General features: G+C 47.7%; 1 protein-coding gene across 8 annotated transcripts in view; it reads left to right on the top strand.

The window, feature by feature from the left end:
• The first annotated feature begins 4,149 nt into the window (after positions 1 to 4,149).
• Positions 4,150 to 20,535, top strand: part of SETD5 (SET domain containing 5) — a 103,468-nt gene continuing 87,082 nt past the window's right edge. For 6 of the 8 annotated variants that reach the window (XM_038772395.1, XM_038772394.1, XM_038772398.1 and 3 more), the window contains exon 1: positions 4,153 to 4,351. The gene's annotated coding sequence lies outside the window, so the exon portion shown is untranslated. Of the gene's footprint in view, positions 4,352 to 20,535 lie in introns of all 8 variants that reach the window. The other 2 variants (XM_038772399.1, XM_038772400.1) reach the window with 2 other exon arrangements.

The following is a 20,535-nucleotide window of genomic DNA, read 5'->3' as shown; positions in this document are numbered from 1 at the left end:
CCAGTAAGGAGTTCTGGCAAAGGTGGAGCAGTGCTAAGGGGAGCCATGGACTGTCATGGTTGCAAGAAAAAGTATATTAATCAATCAATCAGTGATATTTATTGAGCCCTTACCAGGCAAGTACAACTGAGTTGGTAAACACAATCCCTGCCCACAAGGATCTTAGAGTCCACTTGAGTAGGAGCACATAGAATGGATTGATTAATCACAGACCAATGCAGCATTAAGGCTTTGAGCACAGAGATAATTGTTCTAGTCTTGAGGGAGGCTGTGCTGCCTAGTGGAGAGAGTTTAGAGCTGGGTATTGGGACACCAGGACAAGGCTTAGTACAATGCCTGGCACACAGTAAGCACTTAAACACCAGAATTATTATTAGTCCCAGCCCACACAGCAGTCACAAACTCTTTGGGCTTCAGTTCTCTCATCTGTAAAATGGAGAAGCCTGGCCCTTCCCTACCTCGCAGTGATCAAGTGAAGGCAAAATGAGATAATTGATGAGAAACTTCTTTGGACAAATGAGGGCTGTAAAATTCAAGAAGTTCATCCAAAGGCTAGGAAGTGTTCTTGAGTTGATATTTGGCCATTAGGGAGGGTCATTGGTATGGGGTGTCAGAAGGAATCAGTCACAGGTGAGGCATGAAGGTTTTCCAGATAGGTTGACATCCTAAGAAGGAAAGGATAACCTGAAATAAGGAATTAGAGAGGGGGATGACCTGGCATGGCCAAGTGGAGGAAAAAGATCTGTGGACTTGGGGAAGATTTCCCTGGGTGTAGGAGTGGGCTCCAAATAGAGGAAGGCTGTCTTACATTCATTCATTCAATCGCATTTATTGAGCGCTTACTGTGTGCAAAGCACTGTACTAAGTGCTTGGGAAGTACAAGTTGGCAACATACAGAGACGGTCCCTACCCAACAGTGGGCTCACAGTCTAGAAGGGGGAGACAGAGAACAAAACAAAACATATTAACAAAATAAATAGAATATGTACAAGTAAAATAGAGTAATAAATACTTACAAACATACATATATACAGGTGCTGTGGGGAAGGGAGGGAGGTAAGGTCGGGGGGATGGAGAGGGGGAAGAGGGGGAGAGGAAGGAGGGGAGAGAGGCAGGCAGAGAGGCAGTTCAGGGATGATTCTTGCGCCTCACAAGCAATTCCATCCTTCCTCTCCAGCTGAAAAACCTAGGTTGGCTGCAGTTGTTACTGCTGCTGTGGGATCTCTCTTGAGGCAGGGCCTGGGAAGGTTAGCCCCCCTAATCCTCTCCCAACAGCCCTTACCTATTTTTTTCCTCCACCATTTCAATCAGTGTATCGAAGGCATTTATTGAACACCTGTGTGCAGAACAGTGCTTGGGAGAGTACAATTAATCAGTTGGATTTACTAAACACTCACCATGTGCACAGCACTGCATTAAGCACTTGGGAGAGTACAACAATGAACAGACACATTCCCTGCCCACAACGAGCTTATAACGGACACATAACCCTCACTGTACCTCATTCCCGCCTGTCCCGGCGTCGACCCACGGCCCACGTCCTCCCCCAGGCCTGGAATGCCCTTCCTCCACACATTCGCCAAGCTAGCTCTCTTCCTCCCTTCAAAGCCCTACTGAGAGCTCACCTCCTCCAGGAGGCCTTCCCAGACTGAGCCCCCTTTTTCCTCTCCTCCTCCCCCCCACCCTGCTTCCTTCCCCTCCCCACAGCACCTGTATGTTTGTACAGATTTATTGCTCTATTTATTTTACTTGTACATATTTACTATTCTATTTATTTTGTTAATGATGTGCATCTAGCTTTATTTCTACTCATTCTTATGACTTGACACCTGTCCACGTTTTGTTTTGTTGTCTGCCTCCCCCTTCTAGACTGTGAGCCCGTTGTTGGGTAGGGACCCTCTCTATATGTTGCCACTTGTACTTCCCAAGCGCTTAATACAGTGCTCTGCACACAGTAAGCGCTCAATAAATACGATTGAATGAATGAACATTCCCTGCTCACACGTGAGCTTACAGTCTAGAAATTAGCATCCATTATCCATGCCCTCAAGGAGTTTACAATCTAGCAGGAGAGATTTAAATTGCCGATAGGAGATGTAAAATATGCACGTAAATTTTGCTGTGTTAGAGTACTTAAGGGTAGAGGTAAACTGGAAGTCTAGGATTGTGTCTTACTCTATTGTACTCTCCCAACCGCTTCGTGCAGCGCTCTGCACAGTGTTACTTATCTCAGTAAGTTCCATCGATTCAAGGGACTGAAGCGGCAAGTTGGGGGCTAGGAGGTAAATTAGTGATTAACTGGGGCTCGTTTATGCATCTGCCCAGTTCTTTGGGACTTTTCCCCCTACCCCTCTTTTGCCTAATTCTTCAGACTGGGAGGTAAAACTCGGCTCTACGAAGAACGCTCCCCCCACGCCCACCCCTGTGTGGATGGGGAAGAGGTGAAAACGCGGGGCGGGGGAATGCTGCGCTACTGGAAGGGCGGCGTCGGGGAGAATGAAGGAGGAAGCGGCAGATTCCGGTGTGGAGTGCAGGGGAAGCGCTCCGGGTTTTAAGGGCTTCCCCTGCCGTTAGAACCCTCGTTAATCGCTCTCCCCGACAGAAGGAGGGCCTCTGGCGCCGGAGGAGAAGGGCAAAGGAATCAAGTGGGGCTGGCGACGAAGAGGAGGCGGGGGGGGGGGGGGGGGGGGGGGGGGGGCTGCAGCGTCCCTTCTGAATCAGGGAAGGGATCGGGCTGGTTGGACTTGCAATCTCGCTCGGGATCTAACCCCTCTTTCCCACAGCCCCACCAGGGCAGGCGAGAGGAGAGGCCTCTCCCCTTCCGCTAAAGCCCCCCCCTCTTCGGACGGGGGGCTGGATGGCCGGACGGGAAGGCGTATCTTCCCGATTTGGGAACGTCCTACCCTATCATCGTTTAGGGCTTGCTCTTCCGACGCCCGAGAGGACCCCCCAAACCGAACCCGATCGCTTCCCTTCCTTCCTCCCTTCTCTCTGGGGTCGGCCTCTGGTCGCGGGCCGACTCGGAACCGGGCGAGGGCTTTCCCCGCAGAGCCGGGGCAGTTGACGAGGACGCACCACCACCCGACCGACCGCAGGCCTAAAGCTTTCTGCTGGAGCCGGTCCTGCCCCCCGTTCTTCCTGCCACGTTGCGCAGGGCCGGCAAGCCAGGCACTGCGGCCCCGGCTGGGTGGACCGCGCTACCGTGAGAGGCCCAGGACACCTCCCCCTAGAACCATTTCAGTGGCTTGCTTAGCTTCAATCGGAACCAATGGCAGGCCGCCGCCCAACTTGGCGCTCCAATGGAAAACCGCAGTGGGCTTAGCGAACGACCCCTGAAACAGGGGGCGGGGCCGGCCTTCCACTTTCACTGAGCGGGCGGAGACGAGAGGAGCGCCGACATCTTCGCGGCCCACTCTTTAGGGGCGCCCTTCTCTCTCTCTCTCCCCCCCCCCCCCCAGTCCCGTTCTACCTAGCCCGCCCGTGAACGGGTCCGACTCCCTAGGCGTCTGCATGCTCTCGAGGCCGGAACCGCCAAGAGCCGCCCCCCACCGAGAAGCCGCCATAGAGGTCCTCCAGGCTGCGCCGAATCGCCCAGTCAACGAGATGAGGCGGAGCCAGCCCAACGTAGCTCCTCCTGTTGCGGGAGACGCTACACCGTTCCGTTCCGTTCCGTTCTATCCTTTCCTTCCCTCTGCTTCCCTGTCCCCCTCCCTCTTTGGGCACGGCAGATGGCAGGCGGCGCCCAGCCCTCAACTTTTACCGCGCGGAAAGCCCTGCCATCGCCTCTTCCCACTGCCACTTGCTACTTCCCGTCTCTTTGCCCTCGTCTCGCCCCACCGCCGCTCGTCCTTCCCCGTCTCCTAGACGGTGGGAAGGTGGCTTCTTCTCCCCGCCCCGGCCCCCGCACAGCCTCTTTTCTTGGCGGTCCCGGCAGCTCCTTCTGATTGGCGGTGGACCGGCCAATGGCAGGGCGGAAGGGGGCGTGTCCCGGGTGCCCCTGGCGCCGGTGCCGGGGATCCCCGTGCGGTCAGTGGCGTTTCCGCTCGGGCAGCGGACTAAGGGAGCTGCTGCTGCCGCCGCCGCCGCCGCCGCTACTGCTGTACTGCTGGGGGAGGGGCAGCCGCCGCCCGCCAGCCAGCCAGCCAGCTCGCTCTCTCCCTGTCTATCTCCCACCTAGCCCGCCAGTCTGCCAGCCCCCGGTCCCTTCCGCCTCTTGCCCCCAGCCCGCCATAGGCACGGCCATCCCGGCCAGGAAACGCCGCGGCGCCGCGCGGGCCTAGCGTGAGTCCTGCTGCCTCGGGAGTGCCGCGCATCACAGCCGGGCCCGGGCCCTACAGCGCCTGGGACACAGGTAAGGGGCTTTCGAAGAGACCTGCACCGGGGTTCACACCCAGGGTTGTTCTGCCAGGACTCAGGCCTGACCTGTTGTAGTCCAGGAAAGAAGGAAGCCCGGAGGATGTTCTCCTTCGGCCTCCCTCGTCTCCTGGGAGAGCCACCTCAAATTCCTCCTTCCTTCTCTCTCTCTTACCGCCCCCCCCTCCCTTGTTCTCACTCTTCTCCTAGGGTAGTTTCCTCCCCACCACTCCCCCATCGCCCGAATTGGGCTATATCCCCCTTTCATGCCTGTCCTGGGTCAGGGCACTTCACCCACCCCAACTCCTCTTTTCACCCCTTTTCTCGAAACGGCCTTCTTTACCTAGTAGTGTAGTACACGTTTGCCCCATACCCGGGAACAGTCCCTTCCTACCCCTCCCCCCAAACACAGATGCATACCTTTCCCTTGCGAGGCCCTGTGGCAACTCTAATCCGCCTCTGGGGGCCTTGTTCCCCTCCATTCCCTTCTCTCTTTCCCCGTCCCCCGCCCCCCAAATAGTGTGTTCCTGGACTCTTCTCCTTGTGCATCTTAGAGTGCTTTCCCGCACAGTAGCCACTGCCTCCTCGTCTGCCCTCCTCCCCACCCCCCACTCATTCTTAGCTTTCTCATGGCAACCAGTATCTCTTGAAGAGTGAACCAGGGTCATCCGATTTGTAGGACTGAAGGCTGGAGTTGAGCCAGATTGTGGCGTTTTCCCTCTCTTGGGCGTGGAGGGGAATCTGTTGGGAAGAGCTCTGAGTCGGAGCAACTGAGTTCTGGATTCCCTTTTCCCTGTGTCTTGGCGATCAAGGGATGGGAAGTGGGTGGTTGTAGTGGGAGTCGAGACTTTGAAGGTTTAGAGAAAGAGGGAAAGTTTAAATGTTGGGAAAGCCCCCTCTATGCTAATCTCTTCTGAAGCTCCTTTGACTGTCTCACTTTCCACCAGTGAGTGGTCTCTTCCCCTGGGTCCTGATGCTGCAGCCAGCTCTGCTGGTCTGGAGCGAGGGTGCGTATTTGACCTGCATTTTCTGCTTTCTCATGTTACTTGTGCAATGTGTACGCTAATAACTCATTTCTTGCCTAGAGCTCCAGGCTCCAGTGGGGTTTGTGTGCACTTTAGTCCGTTTCTCCCATTTTCTCATGGGATGTTCTTATCATGATGGGTGAATCCTTAGCTTTGCCTCCATTTTCCTCAGCACCCGACGAAAAGAAAAGTTGCTTTTATCGACATGTAATTATGTCAAGGTCACATCAGCTCAATGTTTCCCATCCTTGTTGGTTGGAGACCTACTTCATAAATGACCAAGGGAACCCCCCCCCCCCACCCCCCGTATCGAGCCAGCTGGTGATAGCTTTTGATACATTTCAAGGAAATACTCCCATGATGTGAGAAGAATATATTTCCGAAGGTTACTCAGTTGCTGCTGCATATCACTTTGCAAGTGAAAAACACTATAGCATTTTAAATGGTCTGAAATCTAGGCCTTTTTAAGAATCAAGTAACATACACCCCAGGTAAAGGGTTTTGAGGCCTCGTGTCCTGGAGAATACAGGGACCATAATTTGAAAAATTGGGATTGTTCCAATTTTCTCTGGAGGGTAGTTGCTTTCCACAGGCATTCTGGCCCATTATGTGATTGGAGTGTTCAAGGTTTACTCAGGCTGTCACTCGGGGCAGAGGAATGAATGAATTATGATTTCCTTTTGTAGGGCATGACATCAGGGTCTCAGTCGCTTTGGCAGCAAATTTACACTCTGGATTATAGGTGTTTTAAGAATTTTTTCCTGTGAATTGTTCCCAAATTCCAGTGTCCATATTGTTGCTTTTTTGGGGGGGGGGTAAAAGTGGAAATTTGGGTCGAGGCAAGTGGTTTCTCTGCTAGAAAAGCTTCCATGTTGAACTAAGAAGGGGGCCTTTGGATTGTTTCTCCCTGAATGTCCAATTCTAGGCTTTCTGGATTAGCGCATCGATCAGAAAAAAAAGTGTACAAAAAAGGGGCTGGGTGGGGTGAGAAGTGGGGTATTCCTCTAGGTTGGATCACAGGGGTAAGTATACAAGGCAGCAGCAGCTGCTGGCTCCAGAGCTCTGGTTGCTACGTGAGAAGCTTGAGTAGTGCTGGCTGCTGTCTCCAGGGAAGGACAGCAGTGCAGCGTCCATTAATGCTGTTGGCTGCAGGGAACTGCACTTAGGAGATGGCTGGTTCATGTTCCGAGTAGGAACCTTGCTTTCCTGGGAATTTTCACCGCTAATAATCTGGTTTGGTTTTGTGTATGCGGAGAGAGGGGAATTAACAATTCATAACCTCCTTCTACTCAATTTATGGATCTCAGCAGCTGGAGACTGGATTTTATTTGAGTTATTTAGTACCCAGAGAGACTTGTGCTAGTGTGTCACTGACAATCCCAAGCAAATTCGTATTTTAAGTCCACGCCTAACCGAGGTAACGAGCATAAAGATTCCCCCTAGGAAACAGTAGAAAAAAGTAGTTGCAGCGTGTTTTCGGTGACTCTACACTTTGTTTTCCTCCATTCCTTGCAGCCTCTCACTCATCCAGCCAAATACTTTCCTTATCGTTTTGTATCTCCTTCCTCCCCTCTATTGACTAGGCCTCATTTGTCTTATTGAATAGAATTTCTGTTTGTAGAATGGGTGGATACGCCAGACCTCAACGTGCCATTTGTGAGGGAATATTGCATTCACAGGTCATAGGTAACGTTCTGTTAAACTAGACCCTGGAACCTAAGGAGGATAAACCCAGAAGGACTGGTCCATTTCCCAAATGAAAGCTAATGTGTCCGGCCGAAGTCCTTTCTTGTTGTTAGGCCATTGCTCCTGACACCCCAACTTTCGAGGGTTCCTAGAGAGTTGACTCTTTTATTTAAGTTGACACAATATGCATGAAGTACATCTGGTCTCCTAATGTCACAAGGATACAGTCCTTGGACCCGATCCACCTGGACCCAATCACAGAGAGATGGTACAGACCAGAAGGAATGAGCAGAAAGTAAGGCTAGGACTGGACACCCGAGAAGACTGCAGCTGAGCAACTTAACTCCCTCCAGCATCTCTTCTTCATAAAGATCTCAGTGAGTACGAGCAGAGCAGTCTAAGTATAGAGGTACTTGAATAAGAACCACTGTTCAGACAGCCAGCAAACTACATACAGTTCTTAGCCGATGGCCTGTTTCAATGCGAGACTCCTACATGCTTAATGACGTTATAATTTCATAAGATTTTTGGCTAGTTCCGATTGATGTCTCCGAGACCTCGCTAACGTGTAGTTGTGATTCCAGTATTTGTGACACAGGACCAAGATGAACAGAAGCGAGTTTTTACCATTCGTGGTGTACGAAGTCTGCCACCCCTGGCGCTAGCCCCGGCACCCCAATGGACTTAATGAAATATACCTTTTATTGGAGATAGTGTTCAAAGCTCTTCTAAGACTGTACGGTTAATGTTGATTTTTACATTTGAATTACAATGTAAGCACGCCGAAAAACGCCTTATCAAATAAATAAACTTTTTTCACCCATATTGGCTGTTGTTTTACATAAAACTGTAAGGTACACAACGTTGTCTGCAACCTCCTTAAGTTGGAGGGCTTGTTCGTTCTAGAACACGACCATTCTGCCTGAGAGCCATTTTTTATCCCACTTACCTCCCATGGTTCTAAAACTAATCTACCCCTGTATGAGATTTAGCTAGTTACATTTGCTCAATGACCGGCATTTTTTTTTTTTTACCATGTATATCCTAACAGTAGTAAAAATGGAAAGTTCTGCCTCTGTCGTCCTACCCACATTGGAAGTAATTTATGAAACGTTAAGCCGTGGTTATGACAATCAGGGGTCACTGGAAGCATAGCTGGTTAGCGAATTGATTTAGTAATAAACCAAGTGATCATTTGAAATGTCCATAAAGTGAAACCCTTTTAGGTCAGAGCTCCCCCTTTTGCAAACAAGTATTGGAAGAGTGTGTAGCCTCTCATTTCAGAAGATTGACAAATATATGGTAAGCTGGCATTCTAAGTTTTCCACCAAATATACGATTGTAGGTCTTGCCTCTTGGGGTTTTTTCCCCTCCGCTCCTCTAAGGAGACTCCTATGCCTGCGATCAATTCCCTCTTAGTGGAGAAATAAGATGTGTCCATAATTTTAAGATGGATGAAGAGATCCCAGTCAGTGACTCTGATGGCCACAGTTGGTAGGCCTGAGGATTCAGAGACTCTTGCCACACCCAGTTCTTCCGACACGCATGTTTTTACTACATGTCTTGGGGGGTGGCAGTGGGGGTGGGGGTGGGGGACACGGTTAAGGAGCGTTCTTCCAACAGTGTGTGGCTGCGTGGGTGGACCATGGTACCGTGTGGGAAGAAACAGTTGTGTGCCTGTGCGCGGCCTTGGCCAAGGCACGCGTACTAGAACGTGAGCTTTCCTAAACGTGGTGTTCGTCAAGAGCGTAACCGTCTGCATTATAGGAGAACGCAGTGTGTTTGTGGCTGGAGAGCTTTAATTATCTTCAGCAAACCATGTTACCATGGATCTACCAGTTATTTTGCAGGAAAAATGAGAGTAAGCTTCAGTGTACTCCTTAGCTAACCTATTTTGCCCCAGGAACCGAGGCAGGAGAGCTGAGGTTCATTTAGAACTGAATTTGGAAAATGCCCTTTTTGCTTTTTCTGGGTATTCTTTCTCCTTACACACATTCACTTCATCTTTCTTCTGCCTCTTGGTTCTTCCAGAACATTGGGAGCCACCCAGTTTCCCCTGGTATAAAAATGGGGAGGAGAATTAGGACAGTGGCCTAGATTGGTCAATTTTGGCCAGTTTGCCAGATGCATGGGGTCGTGTTTTCAGCTAGTTTAGTCTGTTGTCCCCTCAAGGCAGATTGAGGGATGACAGGAAAGTGTGGGGTGGTTCAAAATCCAAGACGCTTGGTGGGAATATTTGAGGTAGGTCAGAAGGGTGAGGGAAAGGCACACAAAGAAAAAGCCCTGAAGTCCTGGGATTCACATTACAAGCAAAGAGAAGTGCGGTCATCTCAGGAGTCAGCCAACCCAGAGTTAGATTCTGTTTGAGGTTGACCCCTGAGCTTTTTCTTCAGGCATGGTAACCACTTTGAGGAAAGACTGTCTTACTTCCTTCCCTCCTGTATTTGGGAAGTGCATTAAAATTGGGAACAGAAATTCAAGGTCTACAGAGGTGCAGTGGGGGAGGAACAGAGATAGTTGCAGCAGTATTTGGTTGAAAGTAGAATTGGAAGATTTTTTGTTGTTGTTGCAAGCTGCCAGCTGCTGATGTCAGACTGATTCCCTTATTATGCCTCCAGTAGGCCCTGTCAATATGGCCAAACAGCCAAATAAGTGCAGGGCAGGACAAAGGGCTCTTTGCACAGCAGGGAGGCCGTGCTGGTGGGGGAGGGGTTGGGAGGTGGGAAAGGAAGGAGGCAGCAGGCCCTTTTCCCTGAGAGATTATTCAACTTGACATACAATTAAAAAAATCATTTGCTGTTTGCCACTTACTCACTGAATTTGTGCCAACGATGCTACTGCTAGCTGTAAATCCCAACTTTGTATCCAAAAATATTTGATAGGGCAATAAAACCCTCCCCCGCCCAAAGAACCATGAAACCAAGGCCTTAGATGCTTTGGGATGAAATTAAATCCTGCCTTTTTTTTTTTCCTACTACTAAATGCAGTCACCTAGGTAATAGAACATGGCCGCTGGGGTGCAGTAAGCAGGAGTTCACTAGATTTCTACAGAAGAAGAATCTGTATTCAAATGAAACTACTAGCAGATCTGCCAGGTCCTCCCTGGTCTTCCTGCCTCCATCCTCCCTCCCCACTCCCCAGCGTCTTCGGTTTGTACCGTACTCCACATCCCAAATCATCTTCCTAAAACGTCCCTCCCCAAAACCCTCCGGAGGCTCTGTATTTCCAAATTCACCAAGCAGAAACGTCTGCCAGATCATTGGCTTCCAGACTCTCCACCAGCTCTTTCCTGCTTCCTTCTATGCCCTCTTTGCTTGCTACTCTCCACCCCTGTGTTCTACACACCTCCCAAATGCACCAAGTCTCACTGGCTCTTGTTCTCACCTCCCGCCCCCTCCTTTTATATCAGGGTATTTGTTTGGGACTTACCATGTTCCAAGCATTGTACTAAGCAATGAGGTAGCTCTGGCCCCCTTGCTCATGCCCTTCCCGTTAGGCCTTCCTGGAATTTCCCTCCCCTGCTTGGAATCTGCCAGACCACAGCTTTCCCCATCTTCAAAGCCCACTGGAAATCCCGCCTCCTCTGGGAGGTCTTCCCCAATTAATTTTCTTCTCCCCAGGCCATACCCTCCCAGGTACCAACCATCTCATCACTGAAGCGCACTTAGGTAGGTACATATTTATTTACCTGTTCTACTATTTAAGCACTTATTCACTTATCCATCTCTTTCCCTTCTCTTGTCCCTGTTGTAAATAGTTCTGTGTCTCTCTCTTCCCCTTTTGTCTTCTTGAGGGCAAGAATTGTATTCTACCTCCATTGTACTCACCAAGTGCTTAGTATAGTGCTCTACCCTCAGTAGATAGACAATAAATACTTTGGATTGACTAATGTCATTGGGATTAGGCCAGAGCATGTTGGCTAGCATATTTCCTTTTGCAAAGTGCTCTACAAATTGTTGAGGTCCCAATTTTACATTTCATCCCAAAGACAGCAGCAAACACCCTTTGGCTTTAAAGTGTTGTCTGATGGAAGAAAGGTGACTTATTGTTTCATCTTCATTGTTGCTTCCTGGAACATCTGGTGTTCCTTAGTGATTATTCATCCAGTTTTATTTTTGGACAGGCCCAGTCTTGCTATTCTTGTTAGTTCTCTGCATCCAGCCGAAGGTGGCATAACAGCATTGGATTCACAGGGGCTGGAAAGTTCCTTGAGAAGACCCTTAGTCCATTCCCTTGCCTGTAAGTCATAACCTAACCATCCCAGACAGCCTTAAGGTTCAATTTCAAGTGGAACATCTTCCCTTTGTATAGTGCTTTTCCTCTCGATAGACCAATCTTCAACAGACATACAGTCTTACTGTAAGCTAGGTCACGGGTGCATGTGTGTGGTAAATCAATCAATACCATTTATTGAGCACCTGCGACGTACGAAGTGCTGTGCTAAGCGCTTGGGAGAGCGTAATAAAATTAGTATGAATGACCCCTGCCCTCAAAGAATTTGTCATCTAGCAGTTTTCAACAGGATCAGTGCACAAAACGTTTTTTATATAAGCATCTTAAATTTCCATTGAGGCTCTTAATTATCCTTGCAGGACATATATATACTCTACCAAAAGATGATGAGCCCCCTCTCCCATAAGCCTGTTGGATATAATAATGAGTGAAATCATATTTTTCTACCACTAACCCACTATGAATTGTTACTGATCCCTGCCAGAGTCATGCGGCTCTTCTCTTTTCAGTTAAGTAGGGATAATGTGGCTTAATGTACTGCGCAGCCGACTAGAAACTCTACCATTAACTTGCTCCGTGACATTTCCCTCTGTTTAACGAGGACAGCTAGAGTCATCCATATCACATTGTTTTTGTGAGCAAAAAGGAAAATGCAAAAGACTTGGTCGTTTTCATTAGGGACCATTATTTTTGTCATATGGTCCAATAATGGTGAGTCTTGCTGTCTAATTTTGACTCTGACACTACTGTGCAGTCTTAAGTCACATAGCTTTTCTGTTTCCTCATCTCTTAAGTAGAGATGTCCTCCACTTCTCAGGGGCATCTTGCCAACGCATGGCAGTGAGGGGCTTGGTAAGTAAAAAGTACCGTGCCACCAGAATACAGTTGTGGAAATGTCAATTTTAGCATTTTCTGGCATCCCCAGGGCCTTTGAATGTAATCCATAGAGACCATGATCCTGTATTACAGGACAAAAATGTTTCAGGAGGTCATTCTGCAACTGAGGCCCATCCTCTGGCCTCAGTTTTCATGTAATCTGAATAGGCAGTTTAGTTACTCTAGTCAGATGGTCATCTGTCCTAGCTTTGAAAGGCTCATTTGTACCAACAGTGCTTTGCACATAGTAAGCGCTTAACAAATGCCATCATTATTATTATTACCAACAACCAGTAGGAATGATTCCCCCTCCCCACTAGAAATTTTGACGCCTCTGGTGCTGCTACTGTGGCCAATTTTATCTGTTCCCTCAGGCCTTGAGCATTGAAAGTTTTTGGAGGGGATCAGCATGTGAAGCCTCAGCTTACTCCCAAGGCCAGCAGTGATTGCGGTGGGGTGGAAATGGAGTGCCCTCCCCCTCCCCCCCCCCGCTAACAAGTACTCACCTCCCACTGAACGTTCAAAATTGTTTCTATCTCTGCTGCTATAAGATAAACAATGTTGACATCAGATTGGGTGGAGAGAGGAGGGAGGTGGTGAATACTGAGGCTGCTGCCCATGTTTCTCACGGCTTTAATCAAAAAGCAAAGGTGAAAGAAATGAACCATCTAAAGGGAAAAGTAGGGGTGTGGATGGAGAAGGAATACATAGGGCCTAGCAAAAATTTATCTTTGCATTTCTCACTCTCTACCTGCAAAACTGGTTTATCTTATTCCTAAAGATCAATTGAGGACTTTCCATAACTTCCCTTAATATCGCATTCCGAATCTTAACAGCCTTGCAGAAGTTAACTGACTTCTTCTCAGTAATGCTTGCCACCAAGCTCACTGCCACAGATAGCAGTAGCTATCTGTGATGATGAGTTTCGTTAGCCTAAAGGAGTCAGAATAATAGTAATTTTGGTATTTGTTTAGCCCTTACTATGTACCAAGCACTGTATTAAGCACTGGGGTTGGTAGACTGCAATCAGGTCAGACACAGTCCCTGTTCCCAGGCTCCCAGTCTGAGTGGAAGGGAGAACAGGTATTGAATCCCTGTTTTACAGATGAGAAAACAGGCACAGAGAAGTTAAGTGACTTGTCCAAGGTCACACAGGCAAATAGATTAGAACCAGAACCATATCTTCTCCCAGTCCTGCATTTAAAAAAAAAATTAATTCTATTAACATTTTCACTTGCCTTTGGCCTGATTCTTGTGATCCCAAGGCTTATGATCCTATGCTGATTTACACGGCTGCTTTTCAACCAAGAAATTCTTCCCTAAGCCCATCTTTACTCCTTTTGCTTATCTTTCTCTCATTCTAAATTAATGGAGAGGACAGCTAGTCACCACCCTCTTCGTTTATTAGAAGACCATTATTAATCTCACCTCAGCCCTCTATCCTTCAAGCTAAATAATCGCAAAACCTTATAGCCTTTTGGGGAAAATTCTTTTTCCCAAACTTTTAATTTTTCATGACTAGCCTTTGGTTCCCCTCTGTTTTCTACATACCCGTCTGGAAATGTGAAATCCCACACAAGATCCATATTCTAATAAAGGCCTTCCCAATGCTGGGAATAACGGTTCTTGGACATTATAATCTGATGAGCACAGACTAACATTACTGAGTTAATAACATGTTCAGTGTATGTTCCATAAGGACCCCCCCCCCCCACAATATTTTTCTTCTCTAACGGCATCTAGCCAGACATTCACAGTTTGTATTCGTAGAGTTTTTGTCTTTCTTTTAACTTTCCCATCTCTGCCTGCCCTGTCTTGATCTTCCCAAATTCCATTCTTATGTTTAAAGACTGTTCCTATTTTCTCTTACACACTTTGAAAACTATAAAACCCCAAGAAATGACCTCTGTGCTTTGAAAATTTAGAGAAGCAGAGTACCCTAGTGGATAGAGCACGAACCTGGGAGTCAGAAGGACCAAGGTTCATCCCACCTCCACCACTTCTCTGTGACCTTGAGCAAGTCACTTGGCTTTGCTGTGCCTCAGTTGCTTCATCTATAATATGGGAATTAAGACTGTGAGCCCCATGTGGGACATGGACTGTGTCCGGCCTGACTAGCTTGCATCTACCCCAACACTTAATTCAGTGCTTGGCACATAGTAAGAGCTTAACAAATACCTTTTTTTTTAAAAAAAAAAACAGCATCGTGGATGAATCTGAACAGTTGGAAATGTTGAACCACCAAGTCTGGTTTTAGTTGCAGGTGAGCAGCTGGGAGGAGTACCCATCAATGAAGTAATTAGGCAGTCCCTCTGTGGTTTTTTTTTTTTTTTTTTGTTTTGTTTTGACTACTTTCTCCCTCATTAGCATGAACAGTCATTATTTTCATCATCATCATCATCACTGAGTGCCTACTGTGTGCACTGTCTTGTCGACATTTGGGAAACACACAACATAAGTTAAGGGCTCATGGCCCTGCTCCTCTCCGCCCCCCCCAGTCACCATCCTAGTCAGTGCTACTGCTCCCAGAAAAGCAGCAAGTCTCCCCCGAGGCTGATTCTACTCCTCCTGTCTTTCTCCTTCAGGTCCCAGCCCACTTGCCTCCTTGGTTCCCTCTTCCCTGTTCTTCTTCCCCATTTTCCTTTCCCCTGTCCCCACCCCTCCGCTGGGCCAGTCCTGTCAGCCAATCACCGGCTGAAACCGGATTCCAAACCAGTCAGTATTGGTTGGTGAACCAGACAGCCCTGTTTCAATTTTATATTAAAAAATACACCGCTCATTTATTGTTACGTTGGAAACAAAAGTATTAAATCTGACTTTTGTCCATGTTTGTGTGGGTCACGTGTACTTTTTAAAACCAAAGTTATATTTGCGCCAAAGGAAGGGGGGCTCTTACCAGACAGAGTAGCTGGTTGGCCTCAAAGACGTGCATGAGCCAAGGTAATATTATTCCAGTGCTTAGAACAGTGCTTGGCACATAGTAAGCGGTTAACAAGTATCGTGATTATTATTATTATTATTGTGCAGGATAGACTACAAATTGCTGGTTTTGTTTTGTTGTCTGTCTCCCCCTTCTAGACTGTGAACCCGTTGTTGGGTAGGGACCGTCTCTATATGTTGCCGACTTGTATTTCCCAAGTGCTTAGTACAGTGCTGTGCACACAGTAAGTGCTCAGTAAATACAATTGAATAAATTAATTTGGGTTACTGATTGTGGTGCGGTCACCTTCTGTTTTCCAAGTGGATTAATAATGCAGCCCTGCAGATTAGCATGGGTTCCTGTACTCATGGTCTTCAGGAAATAAGCTTGGACAACAGGTGTAGAGCTAATCAAGCAGCAGACCTGAAAGAAGGTCAATAAACTGTTTTTTTTTTTCCCCTTAGGTTTGTGTTGGTGACCAGGGTAGGGAGGAAGGGGAATTCTTTTTTTTCTTCACAGTAGATAAAATGTGAGCTCATTGTGGGCAGGGATTGTGCCTACCAACTCTGTTACACTGTACTCTCCCAAGGACATAGTAGTGCTCCACACAGAGTAAGCGCTCAGTAAATACAATTGATTGTTAAAGTGGAGTATGGCTAGGAGGCATATAGGGGGAAAGGGTTGGTGAGCATGTATCTGGCCAGAGCAAATTTTTTGACCTGAGGAAATGTTTGTTAGCCCAAAGATGACTTGATTTTAGGTACAAGCCTACATTATGATTCAGCTATTCTAGGTTGAAAGTGGTTAGAAAATTAAAAAAAAACACCCACCAACAAACTTAGCTATTAAAGGAGGGTATTAGAAGTCTCTTACTCCAGCTCTTAGTTGGTTTAGCCTGGGGTTCATAGGGATAGGAGCAAAACGTTCTCCAAAGCTATTTAGGGCTCTGAAGCTGGCACCGAGCACCCCAGACACCTCAGCTAGGCAGGAAGTAGTGCTGGTGTTAGGGCTGAATTGTTGCACGATTGTCAAGGAGTCTAGGCTGCCCTGGATCTGCTCTTTTTGGGGTTGAGACTTGCTCACACCTCCCCTTGCTCAAACTCTCTTTTGAATGATAGGGGGAGGAAAGATGTATCGGGAGGTAGTTAGGGTATCTTGGGCAGAGAAATGAATTTGGGGTAAGGGAAGGCTGAAAAATGAGGTGCCAGATTTCTAAAAGAAAACAGAAATAATAATAGGCCCCCAGCTTCCCAGGGCAAGTGGGGAGATAATTTGGCACACTAGCGAGCACACCTGCATGCCCTGGTTGCTTTTCTTCTTTTTGCCTTTCTTTAAATGATACTTGTTAAGCCCTTCGTGTGTGTCCGGGACTGTACTAAGCACTGGAGGAGATACAAGAGAATCAAGTTAGACACACACCCTGTCCCACTTGGGGCTCCCAGTCTAAATCGGAGGGAGGATTTAATCCCCGTTTTACGGATGAGGGAATTGAAGCCCAGGGAAGTGAAAGCAACTTGCCCAAGGTCACACAGCAGACAAGTGGCGAAGCTGGGATTAGAACTCAGGTCCTCTGACTCTCGGGCCCGTGGTCTTTCCACTAGGCCCTGCGGATACTGCTCTCCCACTCCAGACCCACCACATTTTCTTATACCCCTCCTCTGTTGTTAGTGAGGGAGCTGCCTGGAGTATTCCCTCGGCTTCTCCTCCTCTTTAGGAAAAAGCCTCAGTAATTGGCAAGGGGGGACAGGAGTCTGTGGGTAGCTTCAGACCACTTCTCCTTCAATTCCTCTTCCCATTTGGACCAGTTTCTAGGGGATCCCAGCAACTGCAGGACTGCTCCATACAGCTTCTGTTGCATTGCACTCAGGATTTCTGAGTCTCACAGTTCTGGCTACACTGCCCTCTGATCCAGAAGGGGGGCAAGTGGGTAACCAGAGATGGGAATTTATTTATTTTTTCCCACCATAGCTTGCTTAAAGGGTGCTTTGCACATTTTGTATATTTTTATTGCAGTGGTATGGAAGGGGGAGGTTTATATTTTTGCAAAATTTAGATGTGGCTTATCACATGGTTTAAACTTAAAAGTGACTCAACCAAAAGAAGTTTAGTGACCCAAAATATGGATAAGCTTTAAACGGAAACTGCCGCTAGTTTATCTCAATACCAGAGAACTCTGTGGTCATTTACAGGTGCTTTCCTTAATAATTTGTTAGTAGTAGTATTTATTGAGCTCCCACTGTACTAAGCCTTTGGGAAGATACAATATAAAGGACGTGCTCCATGCCCACAAGGAGCTTAAACACTAACAGGGGAGACAGACTTCAAAGTATTTATAGCTGAGGTAATTAAAATAATTGAATAATGGTATACCCAAGTGTGGAGGACGAGTATAAATTTATGAGTGCAGGAAATGGCTGGTTGACAGTTTGGGTGGGGTCTGGGGAATTGAACAGAGGGCTTTGAAAATTGGGAGAGCTGTGGTCTGTCTGATTTGGGGAGAAAGCGGATGTTCCCTGCCAGGGGAGCAATGTATGGGAGGGTGGAAGTGAGGTACAATTAGAAGGTTAACTTGGGGGGAGCCAAGACAGTAAGATGGGAGAATAGCCGTGGAAGAGAGCAGAAATGTCAGAAGGGGAGAGTCGGTGGGGAGCCTCGAAGCCAATGATGAGAAGGTTTTGGCTTATAGTATTAATTGGAGGGTGAAGAGACTGGGGACAGGAAAACCAGTGAAGAGGTTGATACAGATAAACTGCAATTTGATGAGAGCTTGGCCAGGATGGTAGCTGTTTGGGTGGTGAGAAAGGAATGGATCTAGGAGATGTTATGTAGGAAGAACTGGAGAATTTCCAAGCTGTTTTGACGTGAGGTGTTGAGGGTGCTGGCTTTCGGGGCAATGGGGGATGGTGGTATTATTGATGGAATTGGACAAGTTTGGAGGAGTGGGTTTAGGAGGGAAGATGAGTAGTTCAGTTTTAGATAGGTTTGAGTTGGAAATGCTGGCAGAACATCCCAGAGGAGATATTCTGGAGGAAAGATGAGATGCAAGATTGTAGACTTGATGGGAAGCAGTGTGGCCTAGTGGAAAGAGCACAGGTTTGGGAATCAGGGGACCAGGATTCTGAATCCGGTTCTGTCTCTTGGCTGCTGTGTGACCTGTGGCAAGTCACTTACTCTGCCTCTTTCATTCATTCATTCAATCGTATTTATTGAGCGCTTACTGTGTGCAGAGCACTGTACTAAGTGCTTGGGAAGTACAAGTTGGCAACATATAGAGATGGTCCCTACCCAACAGTGGGCTCACAGTCTAGAAGGGGGAGACAGTCAACAAAACAAAACATGTAGACAGGTGTCAAAATCGTCAGAACAAATAGAATTAAAGTTATATGCACATCAGTTTCCTCACTTGTAAAATGGGGATTAAAATGCCTGTTCTCTCTCCCCCTTGGACTGTGAGACCCATGTGGGGCAAGGACTCTGTCTGATCTGATTATCTTAGTATGGTGCTTGGCACACAGCAAGCACTTCACAAGTACTACAATTATGCTTTGCACATAGTAAGTGCTTAATAAATGCCATTATTATTATAATTATGACGATGATGAGGATTATAAGAGGTGAGAAACTAGAAAGGTAGAATTGGGAATTGGTCACATGGAGCTGAAGCCATGAGAGCGGATGAGCATTTGGGGAGAATGAGTGTAGAACAAAAAGAGTAGGGCACCCAGAACCAGTCCTTGTGAGAGGATGGGAAGATGAGGAAACTCCCAGCGAACAAAACTGAGAAGGGATGGTCAGAGAGGCAGGAGGCGAACAAGGTTGTTACAGTATCGGCAAAAGCGGAGCCCAGTAATGCTTCAAGGAGAAGGGAGTGGTCCACAGTATCAACGGCAGCTGAGAGGCAGTGGAGGATTAGGGCAGGGTATAGCTCACCCTTTGGATTTGGCTAGAAGGAGGCCATTGGTGAAAGATGAGGAAATGGCAGTGGTAATAATAATAATGATGGTATTTATTAAGCACTTACTATGTGCAAAACACTGTTCTAAACTCTGGGGAGGTTGCAAGGTGATCATGTTGTCCTACAGGGGGCTCACAGTCTTAATCCCCATTTTACAGATGAGGTAACTGAGGCACAGAGATGTTAAATGACTTGCCCAAAGTCACACAGCTGGCAATTGGCGGAGCTGGGGTTTGAACCCATGACCTTTGACTCCAAAGCCCATGCTCTTTCCACTGAGCCACGCTGCTATGTGGGTTATTTGGGGAGTTTATTCTTGATGGCTTCAATTTTACCAGTGAAGTAGTTGATAAGGTCAGTAGAGGTTAGGGAGGGAGGCAGGCAGTGGGTGGTGGTGAGGGTGGGGGCTTCAGGAGGGAGGTGGTGAAGTTCTGGAAATGTTGGTGGGGCTTGTGGGTGTAGGAGTCAGAGGGAGATCTAGTGGAGTTGTCAAATGGAAAATAGCTGAATTATAGCCGGATGGTGAATTTGTAATGGCAGGTCAGTCTGGTGCCTAAATTTCCACCAGCTGTACATGGGCACAGGCATGGAAGAAGCAGACGGTGTGGGATGAATATGAAGTGAGAAATCAATATCAAGCGCCTCGTGGCCAGGGAGCATGCCCACCAACTCTGTTGTATTCTCCCAAGCGCTAGTATAGTGCACTGCACACAGTGCTCAATAAATAACACCGATTGATTGACTGAAATGAATGACCTGAATGAATGAATGGGCATGTTACTCCCCTCCTCAAAAATCTCCAGTGGCTACCAATCAACCTACGCATCAGGCAGAAACTCCTCACCCTCGGCTTCAAGGCTCTCCATCACCTCGCCCCCTCCTACCTCACCTCCCTTCTCTCCTTCTACAGCCCAGCCCGCACCCTCCGCTCCTCTGCCGCTAATCTCCTCACCGTGCCTCGTTCTCGCTTGTCCCGCCATCGACCCCTGGCCCACGTCATCCCCCTGGCCTGGAATGCCCTCCCTCCCCACATCTGCCAAGCTAGCTCTCTTCCTCCCTTCAAGGCCCTACTGAGAGCTCACCTTCTCCAGGAGGCCTTCCCAGACTGAGCCCCCTCCTTCCTCTCCATCCCCCCCCACCTTACCTCCTTCCCTTCCCCACAGCACCTGTATATATGTATATATGTTTGTACGTATTTGTTACTCTATTTTACTTGTACATATCTATTCTATTTATTTTATTTTGTTAATATGTTTTGTTTTGTTCTCTGTCTCCCCCTTCTAGACTGTGAGCCCACTGTTGGGTAGGGACCGTCTCTATATGTTGCCAACTTGTACTTCCCAAGCGCTTAGTACAGTGCTCTGCACACAGCACTCAATAAATACGACTGAATGATTGATTGATTGACCTCTGAAAACAAACTGCCCCAAAGTTAAGAAATAAGGCTTAAATCATTTATATAAAGCTTTGTTTCTTGAAGTGTGGTT

Source organism: Tachyglossus aculeatus, chromosome X1, assembly GCF_015852505.1.
Source record: "Tachyglossus aculeatus isolate mTacAcu1 chromosome X1, mTacAcu1.pri, whole genome shotgun sequence".
NCBI classification, from domain to species: domain Eukaryota; kingdom Metazoa; phylum Chordata; class Mammalia; order Monotremata; family Tachyglossidae; genus Tachyglossus; species Tachyglossus aculeatus.
The sequence above is the reverse complement of the archived record's forward strand: the minus strand, read 5'-3'. Positions and strand labels throughout refer to the sequence as shown.